Source organism: Ictidomys tridecemlineatus, chromosome 6 (genome assembly GCF_052094955.1).
Source record: "Ictidomys tridecemlineatus isolate mIctTri1 chromosome 6, mIctTri1.hap1, whole genome shotgun sequence".
In the NCBI taxonomy this organism is placed as follows: Eukaryota; Metazoa; Chordata; class Mammalia; order Rodentia; family Sciuridae; genus Ictidomys; species Ictidomys tridecemlineatus.
In genome coordinates, this window is record NC_135482.1 from 107,233,308 (window position 1) to 107,260,480 (window position 27,173).

A 27,173-nucleotide genomic window follows, 5' to 3' on the forward strand; every position below is an offset into this window, starting at 1 on the left:
CTGGATTCTTCCAGATCTTTCTCGTCCTTAAGACAGCACTCTCAAGTCCCGGCCTGCTAGTCGCCCCCGACCTGTCCCTTGCACTGCGGCCCGCCACGCCGTGCTGTTTGATAGAGCCGCGCGGCCGGATGTGAGTGGCGCTTGTCCACCTCCTGGTCCGGGACAGCAGATAGGGTGGCGTGGTCTCGTTGTCTTTACCCAGGCGTGGACACTTCAGGAGTGTCAGAAAAAGGGATCAAGGTAGTTGGCGGGTGGCGGGGTGGGCCTGCACAGCGGTTACCCGGATGCCTAGAATAGGGAAAAATCCTGTTCTCTGCAGAGCCTGAAAGACCCAAGCATGGCCAGAAGATGGGCACTTTTCCCCTCTTCAGAATGTGAAGAGCAGTGGATTTGCAAGAAATGACCAGTTGAGCTCAGGACTCTTACATGGGGGCACTTATTAAAGGAACCTTCCCGACCTCGATAAAACGGCTGGTTTTGTTAATACTAAAACCAAAATGGTTTCAACTCAAGAAAGAAGCTATTCCATTTTAGTAAAAGGCGCATAGGAAGGAATATTCTCATTATCTGGTTCCCAGGTGTTTATGGAGTGACTGTGGAGTTCAGAGTGTGTGTGTTGGGTCAAAACTATTTGCAGTGCCTAGTTACTTATACAATTTTGGTTTGACCAAAAGATCTATCTAGAGAGGGTTCTGATTTTGCTCTGCTCTTAACCCTAGTTTAGCATAGAGTCTGATGAGTGTCTTGATGATACTGTCTTGCCCAGGGCTGTTAATGTTGGCTGCTGTTAATGTGCACCTGCTGATTTTGTGTGTGTAGGAGTTAGCTAGGGCCCTTGGGTATTATCCCACAGAACAAATTGGGATAGAAGAATTAATCTTTAGAGCAATACTTTTCTGGTCTTTTTCTTCATTGGGAGCAGACAGCATGTCTAGCTCCTTTTAGTCCATCCAGCACATACTAATTTAGCACTTAAGTTGTGCTTAGACATTGTATAAACATGCTTAGTAACATAAAGGATGCGGGCATGTTGGTGCACGCCTGTATTACAGGCTACTCAGGGAGGTTGAGGCAGGAGGATTATAAATTCAAAGCCAGCCTCAGCGATTTAGGCCCTAAACAAGTTAGCTAGACCTTCTCTTAAAAATAAAAAGTGCTGGAGATGTGGCTATGTATTGTTAAGTGTCTGGGTTTAATCTCTGGCACTAAATAAATAAATAAATAACATGGTGGAAAGGGCATGTAGTTTAAAGTAAAGAAAGAGCTGGATCACCAGTGTCAGCTGTTTAAATTGGGGCAGATTACTTAATCTTCAAGCCTTAATTTCTTTTTTGTTTTAAATATTTATTCTTAAGTTTTAGGTGGACACAATATCTTTATTTTACATTTATGTGGTGCTGAGGATTGAACCCAGTGCCTGGTGCATGCTAGGCAAGCACTCTACCACTGAGCCTCAACCCCTAGCCTCTTACTTTCTTATCTAAAAGGGAGATCAGAACCTTAAATAGGGTTATTTGATGATTGAGAGGGAAAGTATGTTTTGTATCTAGCACAGTGGTTGCCTTCACTGTGGGGGATAGTAAAAAATGAGCAATATTGTAATGTGATGTGCTTAGATGATGAGGACAAAGGACTGAGGAGGAAAGAGGTCAGTAGGAGAGAGAAGGTGGGGTGCAAGGACAAGAGAGCAAGGTTTCCGGTGAGCAGGCTCCACCTCCATGCAGTGTAGGTGTAATGAGGGAGCTGTAGGCACTGGGGTCTTGAATCCTAGAGTGAGACTTTATTAATTGTAGAATTTTTCCTCGTTATGTTACACTTTTTTCATCGTAAAACTTTCATATTCCACTGTAGAAACTGTACAGTATTTTATTTCCAGTTCTCTTCCTCCCCACCCCTTCTTCAGCTCATTTATTTATTTATTTTTTAATATTTATTTTTTAGTTGTAGTTGGACACAAAACCTTTATTTTATTTATTTATTTTTAATGTGATGTTGAGGATTGAACCCAGGGCTTTGTACTTTTAGGCGAGTGCTGTATCGCTGAGCCACAACCCCAGACCTTGTTCAGCTCATTTAGATTAATATTTTCATTAAAAATGTTTACTGATATTACTCAAAATACTTCCAAAATTTTCCCTGTTTTACAAGAGGCAGGAAGCACATGTTTTCCCTCCCTTTTCAGTATTGGGGATCAAACCTAGGACCTTGTGTATGCTAAGCAAGTGCTCTATGCTGAGCCCCCAACTCAAAGGATACACTTTTTGTCATCCTCTGTACTCTGCAGGGTGACTGCGGCTAGGGTTAGCAGCTTTGTTATTGCAAAGTGAACCTCTCTGCGCTCACTTGGATATTTCCATAATTCTAGGTCTGTCCTTCTCACATGAAGATCTCTTGTTTTTTACTGTTGATATTTTGGCCTTAGACTGCCAATGCACTTATATATTTTAAAAAATTATATAATATTTGAATCATTCAAAATAATTGAAGATGAATGTGTGTGAATGTACTCACACATGTCATATAACATACTACAAAATGAAACTTGGGAATCTACCACCCAACCTAAAAGAACATATTTTTGTGGTGCATTATTAATAATTTGTATAAAAAATGTACTGTCAAAAATTTTTAAGTACATAATTTCTTGGTACTTTTTGTGTCTGTTGATTAAGAAAACAATCTATGCTGACCACAACATTTATCTATCCATTTGATTATACTATTTCATACAGTTTAAAAATAGTAGTTGTCCAGGGTTGGGATATAGCTCAGGGGTAGACTGGGTCCTTGGCATCTGTGTTGATGATAGATTGCTTTAGTCAAATACTGACTTTATTTTTATTTATTTTTTTGGTATTGAGGATTGAATCCAGGGGTGCTTAACCACTAAGCCACATCTCTAGTCCTTTTTTATATTTTATTTAGAGACAGGGTCTCGCTGAGTTGCTTAGGGCATCGCTAAGTTGTGGCTGGCTCTGAATTCCATCCCCAGCATATTCCATTTCTTCCCAAATCAAATAAAATAGATGTTTGTGTGAGGTTTGAACATAGTGGAGAACTGTGTGAAGTTTAAGAGTGTAGGCTCTGGATTGGCTCACCTGGTTCAGCTTCTTGCCCAGGTTCTTGATTGGAGTATGGAGTTGAAGATGTGGAGGTTTCCAGCCCTGAGGTTGAGAGTCACTGGTCAGTTTTTGTTTTGCCAACTCTAGAGGAGTGCTTGCTGCTGCTTTTTTTTTTTTTTTTGTACTGGGCACTCAACCACTGAGCCACATCCCCAGCCCTATTTTGTATTTTATTTAGAGACAGGGTCTCACTGAGTTGCTTAGCGCTTCACTTTGGCTGAGTCTTTGCACTCTTTTTTTTTTTTTATTTTTTTTAGTTGTAGTTAGACACAATATCTTTATTTTTATGTGGTGCTGAGGGTTGAACCTAGTGCCTCACAAGTGCGAGGCAGGTGTTCTACCAAAGAGCTATAGCCCCAGCCCTGGGGTTTACACTCTTAATCCTCCTCCCTCAGCCTCCTCCACCTCTGGGATTACAGTCCACTGTGCCCGGCATAGAGGAGTGCTTCTTTTTCTATGTTAAATCACATGGGTGCTTTCCATTCTTTAACACTTGATTATGAACTTGATATCTAAGGTAATTTAAGGTAACTTTGTGAGCTGATAATTTGTCTTTCCAGTAAGACTGGGAGTTCTTTGAAGGTGAAGACTTGGTTTTAACAATTCCTTGGCTCCATCATTGTCTTGAATATTTTGAGGGAAGGGCAACAGGATATTTGGTGGTTGATAGGTTGGGATTATTGCCCCCTCTTCTTTTTTTTTTTTTATTTTTTTTATTTTTTTTTTATTTTTTAGTTCTCGGCAGACACAACATCTTTCTTTGTATGTGGTGCTGAGGATCGAACCCGGGCCGCACGCATGCCAGGCGAGCGCGCTACCGCTTGAGCCACATCCCCAGCCCTGCCCCCTCTTCTTCTTCTTCTTTTTTTTTTTTTTTTTTTTTGTAAAATTTGATTTCCTGCTTCATATAAATGTATATCTTTGTTTTGCTCTTAGGAAAAAGTAGAACGTAGCCAGTCTTCATCGTACTGTATCTATGGATGCCCTGAAATTTGGCCTTGGCCTTGTTCCTTAGAGGGTTAAGTTACCAAATGCCTATTTTTACATACTTTGAATGATCAAGTATCAGATGTTTGTCTACATTATTGTCATTATAATTAGCATAACTAGAATAAGGATTGTCATTTGGGAAAAATGAAATTTTACCCTCCTTCATCCTTGGTTGAAATTAATGTAATATAAATGTAACATAAAGACAAACATATAAATACAGATATAATGTAATGAAAATATAAACAAGTAATATAAATGTTCACTGTAGAGACTATAGGAACAACCAACCCAGCAGCTCTCATTGTTCCTTCAGTATCAATGGCTAGTTTATGTCAAACTTCCATGGTTGGTCTTTTAACATTTTTAAATGTTTGAACTATAAGAGTAATACAATTTTTAATGAGACTTCAAATTTATTCTTGTATCCCAGAAATTTATTTTGTGTTGGTGATAGATTGCTTTAGTCAAATATTGGCTTTATTTTTATTTTTTGGTATTGCGGATTGAACCCAGGGGTGCTTAACCACTGAGCCACATCCCCAGTACTTTTTTATATTTTATTTAGAGACAGGGTCTTGCTGAGTTGCTTAGGGAATTGCTAAATTGTTGTGGCTGGCTTTGAATTCATGATCCTCCTGCCTCAGGCTCCGGAGCTGCTGGGATTACAGGTGTGTGCCACTGCACCCAGCTAAATATTGACTTTAGTATTTATTCTTTCAGCATTTAGCTAAAAATGTGTATTCAGAGCATCTCCAAGTTTAACCCTTTACCTGGGCTCCATAGACAGATCACATAAAGTAGCCCTTCTGTGCTCAAGTAGCTGTCTCTGGGTGGAGTATAGTTTTCTGGTATTTCTTTATTTTCCTCAAGTTTAATTTCCCCATAGGAAGAAAGTTTTCTGGAGGCCCTGACCAAGGGTGGGGATACTCATAGATTCCTGGAAGGATCAGATTTTTTCCATTTATTTTTTATTGGTGCATTATAGTTGACCATAATGGTGGAATTTGTTGTAATGTAATTGTACATGCACACAATATAACAACATAATTTGGCTAGTATCATTCTCCAGTATTTCCCCTTTTCCTCCCTGGAGAGAGCAGATTTATTTCTACATAGACTTTTACCTTTGGGAAGAAGGATATCTTTTCAAATTTTAGAAATGTTTATTAACAGGACTCTTGGTTTGCCATAGGCTTCATTGATTCATTAATTAATACCTCAAATGTCCTCTCATTCTTTCCCATGGGAAGGAAAAGAAAGAATGATGGAAAACATCCTTAGCACCTGTCCTCAAAGCTTGCCCCACTAATTTATACTTCTTATAAACGGTCAGTTGATGTAAAGATATTTAATATTAAGTGCCTGCTAGGTACTTAGGTCAATTTGAGAGGCTGTGGGGTTCATAGTGTCTACAAAGGAATTAATTCCCTTTAAGGAGCTTGCATATATAGTAAACAAGGGCAAAACTGAGGCTAACCAATCTGCCATAGTTTCAAAGGGCAGAATGGCAGCAGCTGGTAAGGGAAGTGTTGTGGTTTGGGTTTGAAACATCCCCCAAAGGCCCATATGCTAAAAGTTTGGTGTCCAGCCTGTGCATTATTGGGAGGTGGTGGGACCTTTAGGAGATGGGTCCTCATGGGAGGAAATTAGGTCATTATGGATGTGCCCTTCAAGGGGATGTTGGGACCCTGGCCCCTTCCTGTTTTTCTCTGCTTCCTAGGCTACTGCAACGTGAACAGGTTATATCTGCCACATGTGTCTGCAATGATTATCTTCCTTATCATGGACCCAAAGCAATAGGTCCAAGCAACTATTAGACTGAAATCATGAGCCAAAATAAATCTTTTCCTCTTTTAACTTGTTTATCCCAGGTGTTTTGTCACAGCAACAGAAATCTGACTAACAGATTATTCTGGGAAGGCTTCACAAGGAACTAGAACTTGAAAAAGATCTTGAATGAAGGATAATAATATCTATTTACTTAAAAAAAGATATCACATAAAGGTTTGGGAATACTCAGTGGTAGAGTATGTGTTTGGCATGCATGATACTCTGGGTTCAATCTACCACACCAAAAGAAAGAAAAAAGGATACCATAAAAGTGTTAAATGTATAGTTTGATAAATTCTTCCATACCCCCAAGTTGCCATACAGATCAGGATATAGAAGTTTTCAGCATCCCAACAGGCTTTGCATGTCCCCTTCCAGCCAGTGTTCAACTCTGAGAGTAACCACCATTCTGACCTGTGACATAATGGGTTACTTTTGTTTTCTTTCCATTATTCAAAAGAAATCAGAGTATGAATTCTTTTGTGACTGGCTTTTTTCATTCCATATTGTGTCCGTGGAATTCATCCATTTTATTGTATATGAGAATAGTTCCTTATCTTTCATGGCTCTTTTTTTTTTTGGTGGTGGTACTGGGAATTGAACCCAGGGATACTCTACCACTGAACTATATTCCTAGCCCTTTTAAAATTTTATTTTGAGAAAGAATCTTGCAGGTTTCCCAGGCTGGCCTCAAACTTGTGATCTTCTTGCTTCGGCCTCCTGAGATACTGTTACAGGCCTGCCCCACTGCACCCTGCTCATTGCTTTATAGTATTCCATAGTCTAATTATACCACATTTCCTTCATTCTGTTGTTGATGTTGTTTCTAGTTTTTGGCTATTATGAATAAAGATTTTATGAGCAATTCTAGTACATAACTTTTATGGACATGAATGCTCATTTTAGTTTGATATATACCAAATAAATGGAATTCCTGGGTCATGATATTTCTTTCTATTTAGCTGTAGTAGATAATGATAGTTTTACAAAGATGTGGTATCAAGTTAAAATCCAATTCAGATTATGAGAGTATAGTTGCTTCACATTCTTACAAAACATAGTATTGTCAGTCCTTTTAATGTTTACTCATCTGGCGTATGTAGTACTATGTAATTTGTATTTTTTGGTAGTTAATGCTATTGAATACCTTTTCGTATTGGCCATCTGGATAGTCTCTTTTGTGAAGTTCTTGTTCAAATCTTTGGCCCATTTTAAAAGATTTCATTGTCTTTCGTTATAAAATTGAGTTGCTTTTACAGATATATATTATAATAGTCTTCTGGTCTGTGACATGCCTTTTCATTTACATAATGGTATTTTTTTTGGGGGGGTACTGGGGATTGAACTCAGGGGCGCTCAACCACTGGGCCACATCCCCAGCCCTATTTCTTATTTTGTTTAAAGACAGGGTCTCACTGAGTTGCATAGTGCCTCACCAAGGCTGAAGCTGGCTCTGAACTTGTGATCCTACCATCTCAGCCTCCCATGCCATTTGGATTACAGGTGTGCACCTCCATGCTCCTCTTACATAATGGTATTTTAAAATTTTTGATACCTTTATTTTATTTATTTATTTAAATATATATTTTTAATTGTAGATGGATACAATATCTTTATTTTATTTATTTAGTTTTATATGGCGCTGAGGATCAAACTCACTGCCTCATCAATGCGAGGCAAATGCTCTACTACTGAGCTACAACCTCAGTCCCTGTTTATTTGTTTTTATGTGGTACTGAGGATCAAACCCAGCATCTTGCACTGGCAAGTGCTCTACCGTTGAGCCACAACCCCAGCCCCAGTATGGTATTTTTTTTTAATTGGTTGTTCAAAACATTACATAGTTCTTGACATATCATATTTCATACATTTGATTCAAGTGGGTTATGAACTCCCATTTTTACCCGTATACAGATTGCAGAATCACATCGGTTACACATCCACATTTTTACATAATGCCCTATTAGTGACTGTTGTATTCTGCTATCTTTCCTATTCTCTACTATCCCCCCTTCCCTCCCCTCCCCTCCCATCTTCTACCTCTACCCTTTCTACTGTAATTCATTTCTCTCCCTTGATATTTTTCCCCTTTCCCCTCACATCCTCTTATATGTAATTTTGTATAACAATGAGGGTCACCTTCCATTTCCATGCAATTTCCCTTCTCTCTCCCTTTCCCTCCCACCTCCCTGTTTAATGTTAATCTTTTTCTCATGCTGTTCCTCCCTGCTCTGTTTTTAGTTGCTCTCATATCAAAGAAGACATTTGGCATTTGTTTTTTAGGGATTGGCTAGCTTCACTTAGCATAATCTGCTCTAATGCCATCCATTTCCCTGCAAATTCCATGATTTTGTCATTTTTTAGTGCTGAGTAATACTCCATTGTGTATAAATGCCACATTTTTTAAATCCATTCATCTATTGAAGGGCATCTAAGTTGGTTCCACAGTCTAGCTACTGTGAATTGTGCTGCTATGAACATCGATGTAGCAGTATCCCTATAGTACGCTCTTTTAAGGACTTCAGGGAATAGTCTGAGAAGGGCAATAGCTGGGTCAAATGGTGGTTCCATTCCCAGCTTTCTCAGGAATCTCCATACTGCTTTCCAAATTGGCCGCACCAATTTGTAGTCCCACCAGCAATGTACAAGTGTACCCTTTTCCCCATATCCTCGCCAGCATTTGTTGTTGTTTGACTTCATAATGGCTGCCAATCTTCCCAGTATGGTATTTTTTGAAAAACAATTTTAATGAAGTCTACTTTATTATTTTCCTTTTTTAAACGATGAACACAATATCTTTATTTTATATATTTTTATGTGATGCTGAGGATTGAACCCAGTACCTCACATGTGTGAGGCAAGCACTCTACCACTGAGTTATAACCCCAGCTTCTTAATCCATTAATTTTTTTATAGATTTTCATGCTTAGTTATTTTTTAAAAAATGTGTGTCTTGTTTAAGAAATCTTTGCCTATCCCCTGGACAGGCAAGGTTAAAGATAATCTTCTTTAAAAAACATAAACCATGGGGTGGGGTTGTGGCTCAGTGGTAGAGCACTTGCCTAACGTGTGAGACGCTGGGTTCAATTCTTTCAGCACCGCATATAAATAAATGAATAAAATAAAGGTCCATCAACATCTAAAAACAACAACAACAACAACAACAACAACAACAACAAAAAACATAAACCAAGCATGGTGGCACACTTCTGTAATCCTAGTAACTCAGGAGGTTGAGTCAGGAGGATCATGTTTGAGTCCAGCCTCAGCAATTTAACAAGACCCTGTCTCTCAAAATTAAAAAAAAAAAAATTAAAGGGTTGGGGATGTAGCTCAGTGGTAAAGTGCTCCTGGATTCAGTCTCTAGTATCACAAAACAAACAACCTAGAATTTTTTTTATTTGAATGTACAAGTGGATTATCTTATGTGGAATTCATATGGAATGAAGCAAAGAATCAGTGTTCATTTTTTTCTATATGGATGTGCACTTGACCCAGCAGCTCTTGTTGATAGATCACCCCTTGCTTGCTTAACTGTGGTGGTACCTTTGTCATCTATCAGGTGTGATCATATATTTATTCTGTGGACTTCTTTTTGGTCTGTTGGTCTTAATTCATGCTTATGCCAGCACTTCAGCAATTTAATTGCTTTATACTTAGTTACAGTAAGTTTTGGTATCTGAGAGTTAAAACCTCTAACATGATTATTTTTAAGATGATCTTGGTTATTCTAAGTTCTTTGGTTTTCTGTATTTATGTAGTATCGACTTTTCAGTGTCAACAACAACAACAACAACAAAAGTTCTGGATTCCAGTGAGTCTACATATCAAATAGAGATATTTGACTTCTTAAAATATTGTTTTCCAACCCACAGACATGAATATATATCTCCATTTTTTAGGTGTTTTTTTTTTATCTCAACAATGTTTTATATTTTCCAGTGTAACGATCTTGCACATATTTCATTAGATTAATTTCTAGGGAAATTTTTGTTTTTGTTGTTATTATAAATGCTTTTTTAAGCATTTATTTTGTTGCTGGGCGTGGTGGCACTCACCTCTAATCCCAGCAGCTTGGGAGGCTGAGACAGGATGATCTTGAATTCAAAGCCAGCCTCAGCAATTTAGCAAGGCCCTAAACAATTCAGGGACTCCCTGAATTGCTTAGGGCCTTGCTAAAATAAAATACAAAATAGGGCTGGGGAGGTGGCTCAGTGGTTGAGTGCCCCAGAAGATAATCCCTGATACCCCCCCAAAAAAGTCTAACTTGTAGTTATTTGTTGCCAGTAGATAGAATGCAATTTTTTGGGGGGGCTTTTTTATAAACCCATCTGTATATACATATACATAAAATTTACCAATTCTTAAGTTGTGGTTCATTTGCATTAAATACAGTCACATTGTTGTGCAATCATGCATTTTTTTTTAAATTAAGGTATAATATTGCCCTCAGCCAGTGCGGGCAGCCAAAATAGAGTTGTTTGGGCTGGGGATGTGGCTCAAGCAATAGCATGCTCGCTTGGCATGCATGCGGCCCAGGTTTGATCCTCAGCACCACATACCAACAAAGATGTTGTGTCTGCTGAGAACTAAAAAATATTAAAAATTCTCTCTCTTTCTCTCTCTCTCTCAAAAAAACAAAAACAAAAACAAAAACAAAACAAAATAGAGTTGTTTGAGTGAATTTCCTGAGGTACCAAATAAAATACAAACACACAATTTACCTTTAACTCAAGCCCTGGGACAGCTCCTCTGCCCTTGGCGTCAAGCTCCCAAAATGGGAGAGCAAGGAATGTCACAAGAGGCTGGCAGAGAGAGCTGGAATGTTTGGGAATGGTCTTTTATTGTGAGAACTCTTATTCTTTAGAAATTTCCATCCAAAAAAGTTCAAGGGGGACAGGTTTACAAGGACAGGTAAGGTAATTTGACCCCTGGGGCTGTAGGAAGACAAGTTTTGCGACATTCCAAGATTGGGGCTGCAGTCTAAGGCCACTTTGATGTGGCCAAATCACAGGAAGTGACTGACAGGGCCTCGGCTAATCAGAGAAGGAAAATGCTGGTCACATGGCATGGAGGCCTCCCACATAGTCCCCCTTTTTTCTTTGAAAACGCAGGTAATGGTTCACTTAAATTTTGAGTCCTCAGATCCTTGTTTTGAAGGCTCGCCATCCTACAATTATAATACAGAAGAAGAGAATTAATAGCAAAGGGAACAATACAAGAATATACCATGCAGAGTGTTTAAGAATGTTTCCAGGGTTAAAGCTGTTTAATTCTTTTAATATTTGATTAGCTAAGGAAGTAGGATCCAAAAAATCAATCTTACTTTTTTTTATATCTTGAATATGATGATGGAGCTCCAAAAGATCCAAGCTATTATTATTATTTTGCCAAATACCCAACAAATGGTTTTTAATCTTCTCCCAGTCCCATTGGGAAACATTGTATTTGGCAGCAGTAACACACACATACTTATAGCTAGGGTGACATTTAAGTCTTTCCTTGAACTTCAAAGCTGAAAGTTTATTACCAATATTCATGACAGTTGCCTCTAAGGCAGTTATCTTAGTCTCAATTCTTTCATCAATATTTATTTGATTATGAAGAGCCTTGGAAGAATTCTGAGCCAAAGTATTAAGAAAATTTGCATATTGAATATTTTGGGATATAGCCACCGAATCTGTGACTGTGGAAGCAATAAAAGAAACCAAGGCAACAATGCCCACTATTATGAGCCCAAGAGCGTGTTTAGATCTCGCTAGCTGGACATGTGTTTGTTGTAAGACTTGAAAACCAGCATCAGCATACTATGGCTTTGAAATATTAGCTGGCAATAAAACAAAAGAGGGCTGATGGAGTATCAGCGTTCCTTTTCCTCTATTATATCTGATGATACAATTAGTTACATTAGATTTACTACACGTTACAAGATATCATCTTTCCACTTAACTTTTACATTTCCAGTAATTAAAACGTAAGGAGTTGAACACAGGCTTGTGAGTCATAGCAAGAACCTTCCTTATAACTCTTGCCTACAAAGTCTGGTAAAGGTTTGTCAGTAAAATTTAAGAGTTCTGAGGCAGCAGTTAAGCACCAAACATCTTTATGAAGGCCACCTTCGATGAAGGTCAGGATGTTGCTAATAAATCCTCTAGGAGCCATGGCAAAACTCTTGCGTAACTGCCTTTTGTCAATTTTAGGAGACCAATCCAAAATATACCCACTATTTCTAGACACCTTATGTTGTATTAGAAATGTATTTATACAATCTATCCACTTAGGAAAGGTGCCAATTTCTATTGCAGAGCTGTTAGGACAATGAGGTATTTGTGGACGTTCTGCTTATCTAATATAAGGTTTTGAGTCTCCATTAACAGTATGATAAGTTGGTCCCAACTGCTGTCTTTTTCCTCAAATGACACTTTTAGGCAGCCAGCATGTTTACCGCAGGACCAGTCACATGATTGGGACTAATATGAGTGTCTGTAAATCTTCCCATCATATATTAGTCATCAGTGTACTGGGATGGATTCTCCAGTCCACACTGCTGGGTATACTAGAGGTGGATCTGGAAAATATGTCCAATAAGTTTCTCCCTGATTCCCTTTTACCTAATAGCCCAGTAGGACTATTACTGCAGCAAGCATCATCACTGGAGTTTTAGCTCTCCCTTGGAGTTGAATCATTCATGGCTCATTGCGTCAATTTCCTTAGGTCCCTCCATAAGGTCAGCTTCTTCATTTGGTTTCTCTGGGCCACTCTTCTCTTCTTCTGAGGTTTCTTCCTTTTGAGGGAAGGCTTCTCTGGGTTGATCTTCAGTTGTTTGAATCTTGAATCTATGTCCTCCATGCCTGATGGTATGTTCAGGTACCCAAATAGGATGAAAAGCACCTTCTGGAAAAATACAAGCATGACCTCGGCCCCATATAATCACTGGATCTGGTCCTTTCCATTGACCAGTCTGTAAGTCCTTCCACCAAACTCAGCCTTAAGGGCCTTTTGCTGTGGAAGACATTTGTTGCTCAGCTGCAGTGTGACCTTCTGAGTCACAATTTAGAAAATTTAAAGCAAACAGCACGATTGAGGTTATTTTGGGGAGTCATAGTCCTATCTCCCCCTTTTAGTTTTTATAATTGTAGCTTAATAGATAAATGTGATCATTCTACAATGGCTTGACATTGAGGGTCATAAAGAATACCTGTTTTATGGTCAATCTGAAACTCTTGGCAAAATTGTTGGAAAGAAGAGCTAACATAAGCCAGTGCATTATCAGTTTTAATCTGTAAAAGACATCCTAATACTGTGAAAGCAGCTAAACAATGAAAAATAACATGTTGAGTATTTTCTTTTGTATGGGCTGTGGCAAAGATAAATCTAGAATAGGTATCTACAATTACATGTATATACCATTGTTTACCAAATTGAGGAATATGAGTTACATCCATTTACCATAATTGATTTGGTTTTAATTTATGGGTATTTACCCCAGATAGTAAAGATGGAGTGTGCATAACACACTAGGGGCAGTGACGTACAATTTGATGAGCTTTCTCTCTGGTAATATTAAGTTCTTTACATAAGCTAGAAGCATTTTGATGATGTAAAGAATGCGATGCTTGTGCACAGTCATACAAAGACATTTGCTGACAAACAGCAACTAATTTATCAATCGTATCATTATCTGATATCAGAGGCCCTGGAAGATGAGTGTGGGCCTGTATGTGGCCTATAAAACATGGGTGCTTTTGCATTTGCACCATCCTTTGTAGGGTATAAAACAAATTGAATAACTCTTGTGATGATGTATATCCAATAACTGAAATTTCAATATTTTTGGTGACTCCAACTGCATATAGTAGCTGTCAGAATAAATATTAATAGGCTCATTTGTAAAATAGCTTGAAGCACAAATGAGAGCTTGTAGTTCTGCTCATTGAGCAGAAGCATATGAGGTTTGTATTACCTCTGTATGGACATAACTATAAAAACCTGCTCAAACTGAACTTGAGCCCTCAGTGAATACCGTTACTGCACCATTTATTGGTTGTGCACATACAATCCTTGGAAGAATAAGTGGCGTTATTAATGCAAATTGAATAATTTTATCATGAGGACAATGACTTTCTGTCTGATCAGGGAAATCAGCAAAAGCTATTTGCCATAAATTAGAAGTTTGAAAGAGCCAATCATTCTATTGAATAGAAAATGAGATGATTATAATATTAGGTTCTGATCCAACTAGTTGTAAAAGTCTTGTTCTGCCTTTCATCACTAATTGAGCAACAAAATCATGAAAAGGAGTTAATGACTTTTGAGGAGAGTGGGCTAAATGAATCCACTCAATAACTTCCAATGTTTGCCATATCACCCCTATAGGAGCATAAGCAGTTGGAAATATCAATAAATATAGGCTTTTGAGGATTAATTCTAGTAAATTGAGCATTTTTAATAGCCATTTCAACTTTCCTTAAAGCCATTTTCACCTCTGCTGTGAGCTGACAAGAAGAAGTTGGAAACTCCCTGTAATATCTGGAATAAAGAACTTAAATCTGAAGTAGTTAGCTTTAAAGATGGATTCAGCCAATTAATATCTCCTAATAATTTTTGAAAATCGTTAAGGGTGTGCAACTTCTTGACTCTCATTTGTAAGTTATGAGGATGGATTGTATGTCCTTCAATTACATTATTGAAAAATAGATATCTTTTGCATCTTTTGAGGTGCAATGCATAAACCCATTGCTGTGAGTGAAGTCTCTAATTGGGCAAAAAATTTTTAAAAGTACATCTGAATTAGCATGAGCTAAAAGTATGTTATCCATAAAATGAATAATATATACATCAGGAAATTTTTCCCTTACAGGCGTGATAGCCTGTGCTACAAAATTCTGAGATAAGGTTGGACTATCACGCATTCCCTGAGGCAGTACCTTCCAGCAATATCTTTTGACTGGTTCTTTGAATTTAATTTAATTGTGACACTAAAGGCAAACTCTTTATAGTCATCTGGGTGCAAAGGTATAGAGAAAAAACAATCTTTTAGATCTATTACTATCAAATTATAATTCAAAGGAATAGCTGTAGGAGAAGGAAGCCCAGATTGTAGAGCTCCCATAGGTTGAATTGCATGATTTATTGCCCTTAGGTCCTATAATAATCTCCAATTACCAAACTTTTTTCTTAATTACAAAAAATGGGTATGTTCCAAGGGCTGAGCTTAGGCTCTAAATGACCAGCTTGGAGCTGGTCTTCAACTAATATATGAGCTATTTTAAGTTTTTCCCCAATTTGGGTTAGTAACTTTGTGAGCCAAGTGATCTTTTCTGCTGTGTTTTGGGCCAGGGAAAAAGTCAGGGCCCCTACTAAAAGTTTTGGTATTAATTAACTAATCTCTGACCAGGAGACTGGGTCGTAAGTAGGTATTTGTCCTGTGAATTTCTCTCACTATCCCTAGGAGTAAACCCTTGATTAAATTCCTCAAATGACCTTATAGAATTTAGAGTTACTAATAGTAATCCTAAGCTGTTTAGGATATCTCTTCCCCATAAATTTACCAATAAAGTGTCCAAAACAGAAGGCTTAAAAATTCCAATATTTCCATCTCAATCCTCCCAGTGACGATATCGGGTGCTCTGAAGGCTGAGAAATCTGTCCTATGCCTTCTAAATTGGCTGGCACAGTATGTAAAGGCCAGGTTTTGGGCCAAAATTGGCGAGATAAAACAGATTTATCTGCCCCAGTAACTGTATTTCTTTGAAATTTTTTATGCTTAATTTTACATTCCAGTAGGTGGCGCTCCTGATGGACTAATTGTACCCAGTACGCTTGGTCTGGCAACTCAGAAATCGGTTTAAATCTGACTGTCTGTGGAGCTACAGGGTAAAAGTATTAATTGGGCTAGCACGTCTTTAGTAGAAAGCCAAATGGCATGTTCTGATTTTACAGTGACTGTTAGCTCACCTCTAAAATAAAGATCAATAACTCCTGGTATTACTTGGATTGCCTCTTTAAAATTATTTCATCCCCAAATTAAGCCCATGGTGCCTGGGGATAATGGCCCATGGATCTTGGTAGGAATCTGATGGGATCCCATTTCAGCTGTTATATCAGTTACCATGGCTGTTTGTAAAAGTATGCAACCATAAATAGAAGAAGAAATAGAAGAAGACCTTAGAAGATGAAAGGATTTACCTTGTTCATGGATTGGTAGAATTAATATTATTATGATGGCCATGTTACCAAAAGCACTTTACAGATTCAATGCAATTCCCATAAAAATCTCAATGAGGGGCTGGGGATGTGGCTCAAGCGGTAGCGTGCTCGCCTGGCATGCGTGCGGTCCGGGTTCGATCCTCAGCACCACATACAAACAAAGATGTTGTGTCCGCTGAAAACTAAAAAAAAAAAAATATTAAAAAATTCTCTCTCTCTCTCTCTCCCCCCCTCTCACTCTCTCTTTAAAAAAAAAAAATCCCAATGACATTCCTTGCAGAAATAGAAAAAGCAATCATGAAATTCATCTGGAAAAATAAGAGACCCAGAATAGCTAAAGTAATTCTAAGCAGGAAGAGTGAAATTGGTGGTATTGTGATTCCAGATTTTAAACTATACTATAGAGCAATAGTAACAAAAACAGCATGGTACTGGCTCCAAAACAGGCTGGTAGATCAATGGTACAAAATAGAGGACACAGAGACAAATCCACAAAATTACAACTACCTTATATTAGACAAAGGTGCTAAAACCATGCAATGGAGAAAGGATAGCATCTTCAACAAAAGGTGCTGGGAAAACTGGAAATCCATATGCAACAAAATGAAATTGAACCCTTTCTCTCATCATGCACAAAAGTCAACTCAAAATGGATCAAGGAGCTAGGAATCAGACCAGAGTCTCTGTATCTAATAGAAGATAAAGTTGGCCCTAATCTTCATCATGTGGGGGCAGGCCCCAAATTTCTTAATAAGACACCTATAGCACAAGACTTAAAATCAAGAATCAACAAATGGGACACATTCAAACTAAAAAGTTTTTTTTTTCTCAGCAAGAGAAATAATATGTGAGGTGAATAGGGAGCATACATCCTGGGAACAAATTTTTACCCCTCAAACATCAGATAGAGCTCTAATCTCTAGAGTATACAAATAACTCAAAAAGTTAAATAACAAGAAAACAAATAATCCAATGAACAAATGAGTCAAGGACTTGACAGAAACTTCTCAGAAGAGGATATACATTCAATCAACAAATACATGAAAAAATGCTCACCATCTCTAGCAATCAGAGAAATGCAAATTAAAACTACTCTAAGATATCGTCTCACTCCAATAAGAATGGCAGCCACTATGAAGTCAAACAATAAGTGCTGGCGAGGATGTGGGGGAAAAAGTTTCACTCATACATTGCTGGTGGGACTGCAAATTGGTGCAGCCAATTTGGAAAGCAGTATGGAGATTCTTGGAAAGCTGGGAATGGAACCACCATTTGACCCAGCTATTCCCCTTCTCGGACTATACCCAAAAGACCTAAAAAGAGCATACTACAGGGACACAGCTACATCAATGTTTATAGCAGCATAATTCACAATAGCTAGAATGTGGAACCAACCTAGATGCCCTTCAATAGATGAATGGATTAAAAAAATGTGGCATTTATACACAATGGAATATTACTTCAGCACTAAAAAATAACAAGATCATGTCATTTGCAGGCAAATGGATGGCATTAGAAGAGATTATGTTAAGTGAAGTTAGCCAATCCCTAAAAAATAAATGCTGAATGTCTTCTCTGATATAAGGGGGGGTGACTCAAAATGGGATAGGAAGGAAGAGCATGAGAAGAAGACTACCACTAAATAGGGAAGAGAGGTGGGAGGGAAAAAGAGGAAGAAAGGGAGTTGCACAGATGGAAGGAGAACCTCATTGTTATACAGAATACATGTATGATGTTGTAATGAGAAAAAGAAAAAGCGTGTCACTTTAGATTGGGTAGAGAGAGGATGGGAGAGGCGGGGAGGAGAAGGGAGAATAGGAAGGGCAGCAGAATAGAATAGATAATATGATTGATGTATGTACATTCCATGTATGTATTATATGTCAAAATACATTCTGCTGTCATGTATGACTAAAAAAATAAAATAAAGTATACTATCTGAGTGGTAGGGCTTATAACAATGGAGGTCTGCCATGGTTGGCTGAGATGACACCAGAGCCTGAGACTCTTAGGTCATTCTCCCCGTCTATTTGGCAAGCCTGGGGAAAGGCCCTCTCCTCATTTTTTAGCACCAACAAAGGTGGAAGTGAAGGCAAAAATGGACACAGATGGACGCCATATTGGCTTCTTTCCTCCCTTGCCATGTGGCCTCTTGCCCTGTATTGCTGCCAGTGCCAACTGGGAAAAGTTTCTGCCCTGATGCGTTGGGACTTGCAGTCTTGTGTCATGTGGCCATTTCTCCCATAATTAAAACTCTGCCTGCAAGAATGGCATCTCTGGGATTGGGGCTGAAGTACCTGCTTTAAAGCCTTGGCAAGCGTAAAACCTTGCATTTGGGTTGGGCCGTCGTCTGCACAAAGGCGAACAAAGTGTGAGCCAGTCCCCTTTTCCTTATGAGGCTGGAGGATGTCCTGGCAGACCTTATTTGTGTTTTCAAATGCTAGCTGCTTAACAATAAACTCACAGTCACCCTAGTCTCCCATTGACCTGTTAGCCTCTAGGTACAAGGGCACTATGAAGTTGGAGAACAGTTCTTCTGAGCTTTGTTTTATCCTAGTCAAAACTAGATTAGACTGATTGTGGGAAGAGATTTGTTGCCATGCCTTCTTTGCACATGAAGTAATCATCATAAATTGCCAAATCATAGTTTAACTTCCTCTCCAAATCTGCAAATTCACCCGTTCCCATCAACATCTCCAAAGGGGTCTCAAGATTCTGTGTCCTGTTTCCCTCAGCCTGCTTGGTACAGAAATCGGTCCAGTAAGATCGCCAGAGAAGATAATCTCTGCCAATCAGACAAGCTCTGACCATGGACACCCAGTCATTGGGTGGAAGAGGTTCTTTGCAAATTGAGTCGAGCAAGCTTTGTACAAATGGCAAATTAGGACCATAAGTACCATAAGCATTTCTTAATTCTTTTAAGGTTTTCAAAGGAATTATAGCATGTATACGGACACACTGGTTTTGCTCCTTAACCTGTTCAAAAACTGGAAAAAGTTGAAAACCTGTAATATCTTCCCCTGCTTCCTGTGCCTTCCTGATTCCACATTGTAATGGCGAAAGCATAGCCATAGCCAAATCAGAGTACCAATTAAAGCCTGTTCTCTCAGCTGAAAGTGGCCAAATTCTGATGGCGGGTGCCGGTCTAGCTAAATGCAACCTAGCAATATTCTCCTCCATTTCCTCTTCGCCATCCAACTGAGTCCCCTCCACTGAGTCCCCTCTGACTGGGACTCTTTGTCTCCCGCCCATTCTGTTCCTCTCCATTTTGAATTGCCTCTCAGAGCTCTGGTCATGACTAATTTCCTCTCTGGAACACGCCCCCTGGCGCTCCTCTGAATTGGTCTGGTTCAACTGAAATTGAACTCTTGGTTTAGGTCTCGCCCCCAGGCATCTGTCTGCTGGGTGGCAGATTCAGTGAAATTTGATTCCACTCTCAGTGGTATGGAAAGATAATTTTTTTTCCCAAAAAAACAGCCTCTGGCTGTTTTTCCTGCTCTATGCTCTTAACTGATCTCTTTAATCCTTTTAAAAGGTCTTCCAGGGCCATTGACCTTGATCTAGATCACCACAAAGACACATTTCTAATACAGTCCAAACTTTTGAATACTGTCTATTGTACTTCTAGACAGTTTGGCTGCAAGGCAGCCTTTATACAATTTTCTTCCTAGTCTCTCCCAAGTATGTACATCCGGCAAATCCTGCTCACAAAACCACGGACAAATCTTGCTAACTGTTCTCAGGAACTGTGCTAGCTGCCTCTTTTCCACTTGCTTTCCTTTCAGGTTAATTAAAGTTTCCAAAATTGTTGAATACATCTCTCTATCTGAAGATATGGAACTGCCCATGATAATTCTTTATCATCCTTGGCTCTAAAACTGTCTGTTTCCTCCATGACCCTTCAGAAAATTTGAGGGTCCAACAAATTTCTATAGCATGCTTCCTCAATCAACCTGGAAATTCTCCTCATGTAGCCCCACGTTGGGCGCCAATTACTGCCCCCTGCCAGCTCAGGCAGCCAAACTAGGGTTGCTCAAGTGAATTTCCTGAGGTACCAAATAAAACACAAACACACAATTTACCTTTAACTCAAGCCCTTGGACAGCTCCTCTGCCCTTGGCGTCAAGCTCCCCAAATGGGAGAGCAAGGAATGTCACAAGAGGCTGGCGAGAGAGAGCTAGCATGTTCAGGAGTGGTCTTTTAAGGGGGGGGGGACTCTCATTCTTTAGAAATTTCCTTCCAAAAAAGGTCAAAGAGGGCAAGTTTACAAGGACAGGTAAGGTAATTTGACCTCTGGGGCTGTAGGAAGGCACGCCTATGCATGAAGACACATTTTGTGACATTTTATGACTTCCAAGATCAGGGCTGCCATGTAGGGCCACTTTGATGAGGCCAGATCATGGGAAGTGACTGACAGGGACTCAGCCAATCAGAGAAGGAAAATGCTGGTCACATAGCATGGCGGATTCCCACAGTACAATTTGTGTTAAAATTTGCAAATTTTAAGTTACATTGAACAAGTTTCATAAATGTTTGTGAAATTGCAGTCACAACATATAGAACATTTCCATTACCCACTCTGAAGTTCACATATGCCTCTCCTCAGTTAATCCCACCAGCCTTCCTGGCTCCTAGCATCATAGATCTTCTTTCTCTCACTATAGTTTTGCTTTCTCTAGAATTTCATATAATAGAATTGTATGTGTCCTTTTGGGTCTGGCTTCTTTCACTTAGTATAATACTTTTCAGATTTATCCGTATTGTGATGTGTATCAGTAACTTGTTCTTTTTTATTACTGAATAGTATTCCATTGTATGGATATATTACAGTTCATTTACCCATTTATCAACTAAAGGACATTTGAGTTATTTCCAGTTTTTGAGTACTATGAGTGAAGCTGCTGGAACATTCTTGTATAAATAATTACATGGAAATGTGTTTCATTTTTCTTGGAAGAATACTAGGAGAATTGCTGGGTCATATGTTAAGTGTATATTTGACGTATAAGGAACGACTGGACTGTTTTCCAAAGTAGCTGCTCCATTTTGTATTTCTTTTTTCTTTTAAATTTATTCTTTTAGTTGTTGGTAGACCTTTATTTTATTTATTTATATGTGGCACTGAAAATCGAACGCAGTGCCTCATACATGCCAGGCAAGTGCGCTACTGCTGAGCCAAATCCCCAGCCCCTCCATTTTGTATTTCTACCAGCAGTGTGTAAGAGTTGCATTTGCTTTGGTGCCAATACTTACTGGTTTCTTACTTATTCTGTGAGGATACAGTAATATATTATTGTGGTTTTAATTTTCATGTGTTTTAATAAATACTGATGTTAAAGACATTTTCATATACTTATTTGCCATTTTGTATATATTCTCCAGTGAAATGCTAAATCATTTATCCATTAAAAAGCAGACTGTTTTCTTATTGAGTATATTTAAGAAAATAACGGCCTCTCAATGATGTTCACATCCTAATCTCCAGAACTTGTGGATTTCTTACTTTACCTGGCAAAAGGGACTTTGCATATGTGATTACACCGAATATCTTGAAATGGGGAGATTAGTCTGGTTTGTTTGGGTGAATCCAGTGCATCAGAACAATCTTTACAAGAGGGAAGTAAGGAGGGTAAGAGTCAGAGACAATGGAAACAGTGGTGGTTGTGCTGTGGAGGGGGGGTCAGTCATAAGCTAAGGAAATCCTAGCAGCCTCTAGAAGCTGGAACAGACACAGAGACAAAGTCTTCCTGGAGTCTCCAGAAATAACACAGCCCTATTGACACCTTGATTTTAGCCCAGTAAGATTGATTTTGGACTTTGGACCTCCATAACTGTAAGCTAATAAACTTATTTTGTTCTGAGCTACCAAGTTTGTGGTAATTTGTTTTATCTGTGGTATGCAGGTATGCATTGTTTAGTGATTGACTTAAACCAAGCTGTTTATGACTCTAGTCTGTTTCTACCATATTGTTCTGAATGGAAGGGAACAGGGTATTTCAGGGGATGGGAAGAACAGTAGGAGAAAACCACAGGGTAAACCTGAGCAGTGAGTTGATGAGGCTTAGTTGAAATAGAGTACTGGAAGAGTAAGAGAAGAGATGGTGAGACTGCTAGATTTTGGAAGTAGAGAAATTTGGGCTTGTGATGGTAAGAACACACTCAGTGGGCTGGGGCTCGTCTAGTATATGCGAGGCATTTGGTTCAATCCTCAGCATCACGTTTAAAAAATAAATAAAATAAAGGTATGTGTCCAGCTACAGCTAGAAAAAATTTTATTAAAAGAATACACTTAGCTGTTGGAGTGCTTAAATGGTTCATCAGAATGTGGAGGTGGCTTGACAGGGAACATATAAGCATTGGGGAAAATAAATCTTCTGTCCCTTCCTCTCTGTTCTGATAGCAGACAAACTTGGCATGCTGTTTATTAGTATGCTAGAATGGGGTTACACTGTCCCATGAACCAAGAAGATTAATGAAGGTTGGGTATCTGAGAGCCGGGACCACCACATCCCTTTGGGACCCAGCATGTCCTGTATCTTGATATTCCAATTGGTGCTTACCACACTGATGACCTAGGCTGGTGTTGTCATCCTAGGTAGCACCCTGTTCTAATTTGCCAGCACTTCACCCATCATTCTCCACCTTTTAAAGGCATGGAGTTTGTTAGAGGAGGGCCTTTTTCCAGGAAGCCAAAGCATGCTGTTTGGGAACTGGAAAGGCATGGCCGTTGTGTTCTATTTTGCCCCTGCCTTGGTGGCACTGTTCTCAGCAGTGAGAATAGACTGGGTGACTCACCACTTTACACCCGTGTCCCTCCACTTGTTAGATCCCTAAATAAAACAATTTTAAAACAACTTATTTAATTGTCATAATGTAAAACAGCTCCCAAGAAATTCTTTGAGCTTTATCTTCTTCAGAAATTAACTCAATTCAATTTACCTCATGTTTAGAAGCCTCATCAAAATTCTGGATCTTCATCATCATCATCCTCTCCAGGAGCAAGACGTGCTTTTCCATCCTCAGATTGTTTGGGTGGAGCTTCATCCCCATTGGCTTAACTAGTTAGACTGTCTGCACCAAGCTGGTTTAAGATGCTGGGTAGCAACTGTCAGATACTTTTGTTTCAGGGTGCCCTGTAATGGTGACAGTGTTTTCTGGCAGAGATGCCTGAACTTTAGGGTTGTGAAAGTGGCACTGTTTCTTGGTTTGTAAACATATGCACCTCTTTAGTAACAGAGATAGTAACTTCTTTCAGGAGACTGAAGTTTTTTTTTTTTTTAATCATCTGTAACTTCTGTGAACCACTTTCTTTCTGTGAGCAGTTCCTTTCCATTGGTGTGCCCTTGTGCTTGCAGTTTGGTGAGTTTCTAGTTCATGATAATTTCTTTCATTTTATCAAAGTGGAGATAGGGCTATGTGGCAGGGACTATGGATGGCACTCAAGAAGAGCAGACCAGCTGAGATTAGGCACACCCATGCAGGGATGCAAGATAGTGGTAGCTAGAGAGATGAGATTACAGACTTCTTGGGGACAGGAAGCAAACTTTCCTCATTTGTTCAGTGTCTCATCAAATCAACTATAAACCACCAAGGACAGATGGTGTTTTATATGACAACAATATCTATGGTGCCATTTCAATAAATTGAGTAAATTCCTCAGGAAAGGAGTGAATGGGATTGAAATAAGTAAGAAATAATAAGAGCTTCTTTGGGGGCTGGGATTGTGGCTCAGCAGTAGAGTGCTTGTCTAGCATGTGTGAGGCCCTGGGTTCGATCCTCAGCACCACATAAAAATAAATAAATAAATAAAAGTATTGTGTCCAACTACTTCTAAAACATAAATATTAAAAAAAATGAGAGCTTCTTTGGAAGCCTGGGAGAGATTATTTGTTAATTGGAAAGGGTATTTCCTGCTTAGTGGAGTGGATTTCTAAATTTAGGGCCAAACTTGTCAGGTGGCTCTAATTTTTTTTTTTATACTGTGAGAAGACTGGTCTCTGTTTTAATTTTTGAAAGGGGGAGGACTGAGAATTGAACCCAGGCGCCCTCTACCACTGAGCTACATCCCCAGCCCTTAAATTTATTTATTTATTTTTTTGAGACAGGATCTCACTAAGTTGTCCAGGGTGGCCTCAAACTTATAATCTTTCTGCCTCAGTCTCCTAAATAGCTGGAAATATAGGTGGGCCCCTGCACCCATCTCTCTTTTGCTTCTTCTGGGTGCTCTCTTTTCATTTGTTCAGTAGACATCTAATATTTACAAGCACCCTGTGTGATAGATTAAATAGGTAATAGGTGATCTATTTTAGCTAAACAGAGGATTTATCTCTGTGATTGTCACTCACCACTCTCTGTCTCCAGTCCAAAGCTCCTTCCCCAAATCTACTTCCTATTTAGATTTTAGACAACTTTCCAGATGTCAATAGACAATTAGACCTATAAGAGGAGCTGAGCTAATGCTGCTTTTTTGCCAGCAGAGGGCACATGCTATCATGGGACTTGCTGAAGCAGTGGGAAAGGTTGGAAGTGGAGGGATCCTGTTTGGCAGAAAGTGGAGAAACCCAGAACATCAGAGGTAACTTCCTAACAGTAAGAAACTGAATTTAAACCAGGAAAAGGTAGGAGTTAAATTCAGAGGTTTTTTCCCCCCCAAGAGCAAAATGTGCTTTACAACAGTAGAGGAAAGCATTAGTGATTATGTACTTAAGTAAATGAAGTAACAACAATGACAATAAGATATAGTGAGGACAACTTAGTTAGATCCTGTCTCAAAAAAAAAAAAAAAAAAGATATGATCCAAAGTGTTTTTAGTTTATTGCAGGAAGATAGACCCAGTCCTTTTGAAGCACAGAGCTGGCTTCTGCCCTCATGGACATGGTAATAGTGTAGGAGCTGACAGTGGTGTCTCACCAACATCTCAATTCAATTTGTGACTTTCAGCAGCGTGCCAGTCCTCCATCTCCCATCAGCTCCCTTTTCTGTCGGGCTTTCCTCCTCACAAGGTGGGGAGGGAGATGTCTGTTTGGAACAATGCTCCACATTACCAGTAGAGGGCAGCAGATTATTTCCCCTGCCGCAGCTCTAACCTCGGTGTTATCTAGGATTACAATCATTTTTTCCCCCGATGATTACCCAGTGCCCAGTATGTGTGAGATTCTATGCTAGGCACTGGTGATATAAAGCTATGTGTCCCTGTGTGGAGGAACTCATGATCTAAAAGGATGAGACAGCCATGGGAACAGTAAAGTGCTAAATGGTGGGGTGAAGTGCTAGGGTAGGAGGCCCTTCAGGGGTACTAGAGGCCCAAGGAGGGTTGGGAGAAGAGAGTCATTAAAAAAAAATTCCCCAAGGAGGAACTTGGTCTTGAAAGATGGTAGTTTCCCCTCAGTGGACAAGACCAGGTAATGCATCCCAGGCAGGAGAATCAGGGTGAGCATGGTACTATGTAGTGGGCTTGGGCTTATACAAAGGGTGCTGGGGAGGGGGAAGGAAAAGAGTCTCAGGGAATTGATGGAGCATGGAGGACTGTCCTTGACTGATCTGATTAGAATAGTCATAAAGTAAATGGTAATTAATTAAAAGTTGTTAATTATGGAAATAACACTGTTCGTGAATAGCCCAGCCCTACTGAATGAGGACTGGCTCCAAAGTGCCATGAAATAGAGCAAAGAAAGAAAGGCAGACAGACCTGAGAATGCACAGTTTATTGTGTGTGTGTGTGTGTGTGTGGCTTACTGATGGAAGTATAGTCCTGGATGGCGTTAAGACCAGTTGGATCCCTGCATTTTATGTCAGAAAGATTAGCATATATATGGGCTAGGACTTCATCCTGGCTGAAATGTACCTGGTTTATCTTATGTTAGTATCAAAGAGTCAAGCACATTCCTAGAGCCAATTGGAAAACTTCACATACTTCTCTAATCATTTGTCTGTTCACAATTTGCTGGGAAAATATGTAGGAAAAACATCTAGGTTTATTCTGGGGCAGTCCTGGTGGTTGTGACTGTAGGAAGGGCAGGTCTGAAGATTGATGGGCAGTTGAGATTTGCTTGAGATAGGTAGAATGAGAGGTGGTGGTAAGCTGAATTGAGGTGGGAGCAGTGAAATGAAAAGGAGTGATTTGGACAAGAGGTTGAGATGACAGATGTTGGTTTTCGGTCAGATGGGATGGGGTAAGGGGTGAGGTCTCCCAGGTTTCTAACTTCAGTGGCTGGGGTGAATATTGGTGGAAGCTGGTTAGATGGAGAGCCAAGAAGAGGGGAGAGAGTTGTGGAGAAAGGCTGTAAGTTGTAGAGAAATATGAGATGTCATTTCCAGCCTTCTGTTTCCTCTCCATCTAAGTGCTTACTAGTTTTCACTGGTTATGTGACAGTGGCTTCCTTATGGGGTCTCACAATATTCTGTTTCTCTTCCTGTTGGAATAATGTATTAATTCTTTCATTTAATAATATCTACTAGCAGCCTGTTACCTGCAGGCACTAAGAGAAGTTTTCTCTGTCCTAGTGTAGCAGGTGGGGGATGAAGGAAGATGCAGATGATAAAGCCAGTAGTTGTAATACAATGTGGAAAATTGACATGACAACATTCTAGGAGGGGCATGGAATCTGGATTTAGGAATACCAGAAAAGGTTTCCTAGAGGAATAACAAATAGGCTCAAAAGAGCTTATGTAGGGGCTTGCCCATTGAATGGGGAGAGGTGTTTAAGTAAGACTGGGAGGGAAGGGTAGATGTATTGCCTGGCTCTGAAATGTGCAGAACATGAGAAATCAAGCTCTGTGTGTGAGAAGGCACAGGAAGCCATGCCCTCAGGTTTCATCAAGGAATGGAGATAGAAATGGAATTCAGTGAAGAGCTGAGTTTACATAGTGTGGAGGCTTTTCACAGGCCTCCTGGAGAAGTTTAAAGGATGGAACAGAGAGGTATGTGGGGAGGAAGCATGAGGAAGTATGCAACTCAGCCATTCATTCATTGTTCAGTAAGCATGTACTAAGTACATAATTTAGGCTGGACATACACTG

General features: G+C 39.4%; 1 pseudogene; it reads right to left on the reverse strand.

The window, feature by feature from the left end:
- Positions 1 to 23,084: 23,084 nt before the first annotated feature.
- Positions 23,085 to 23,545, reverse strand: LOC110598963 (transcription factor BTF3 pseudogene; annotated as a pseudogene).
- Between the last annotated feature and the right edge of the window lie 3,628 nt (positions 23,546 to 27,173).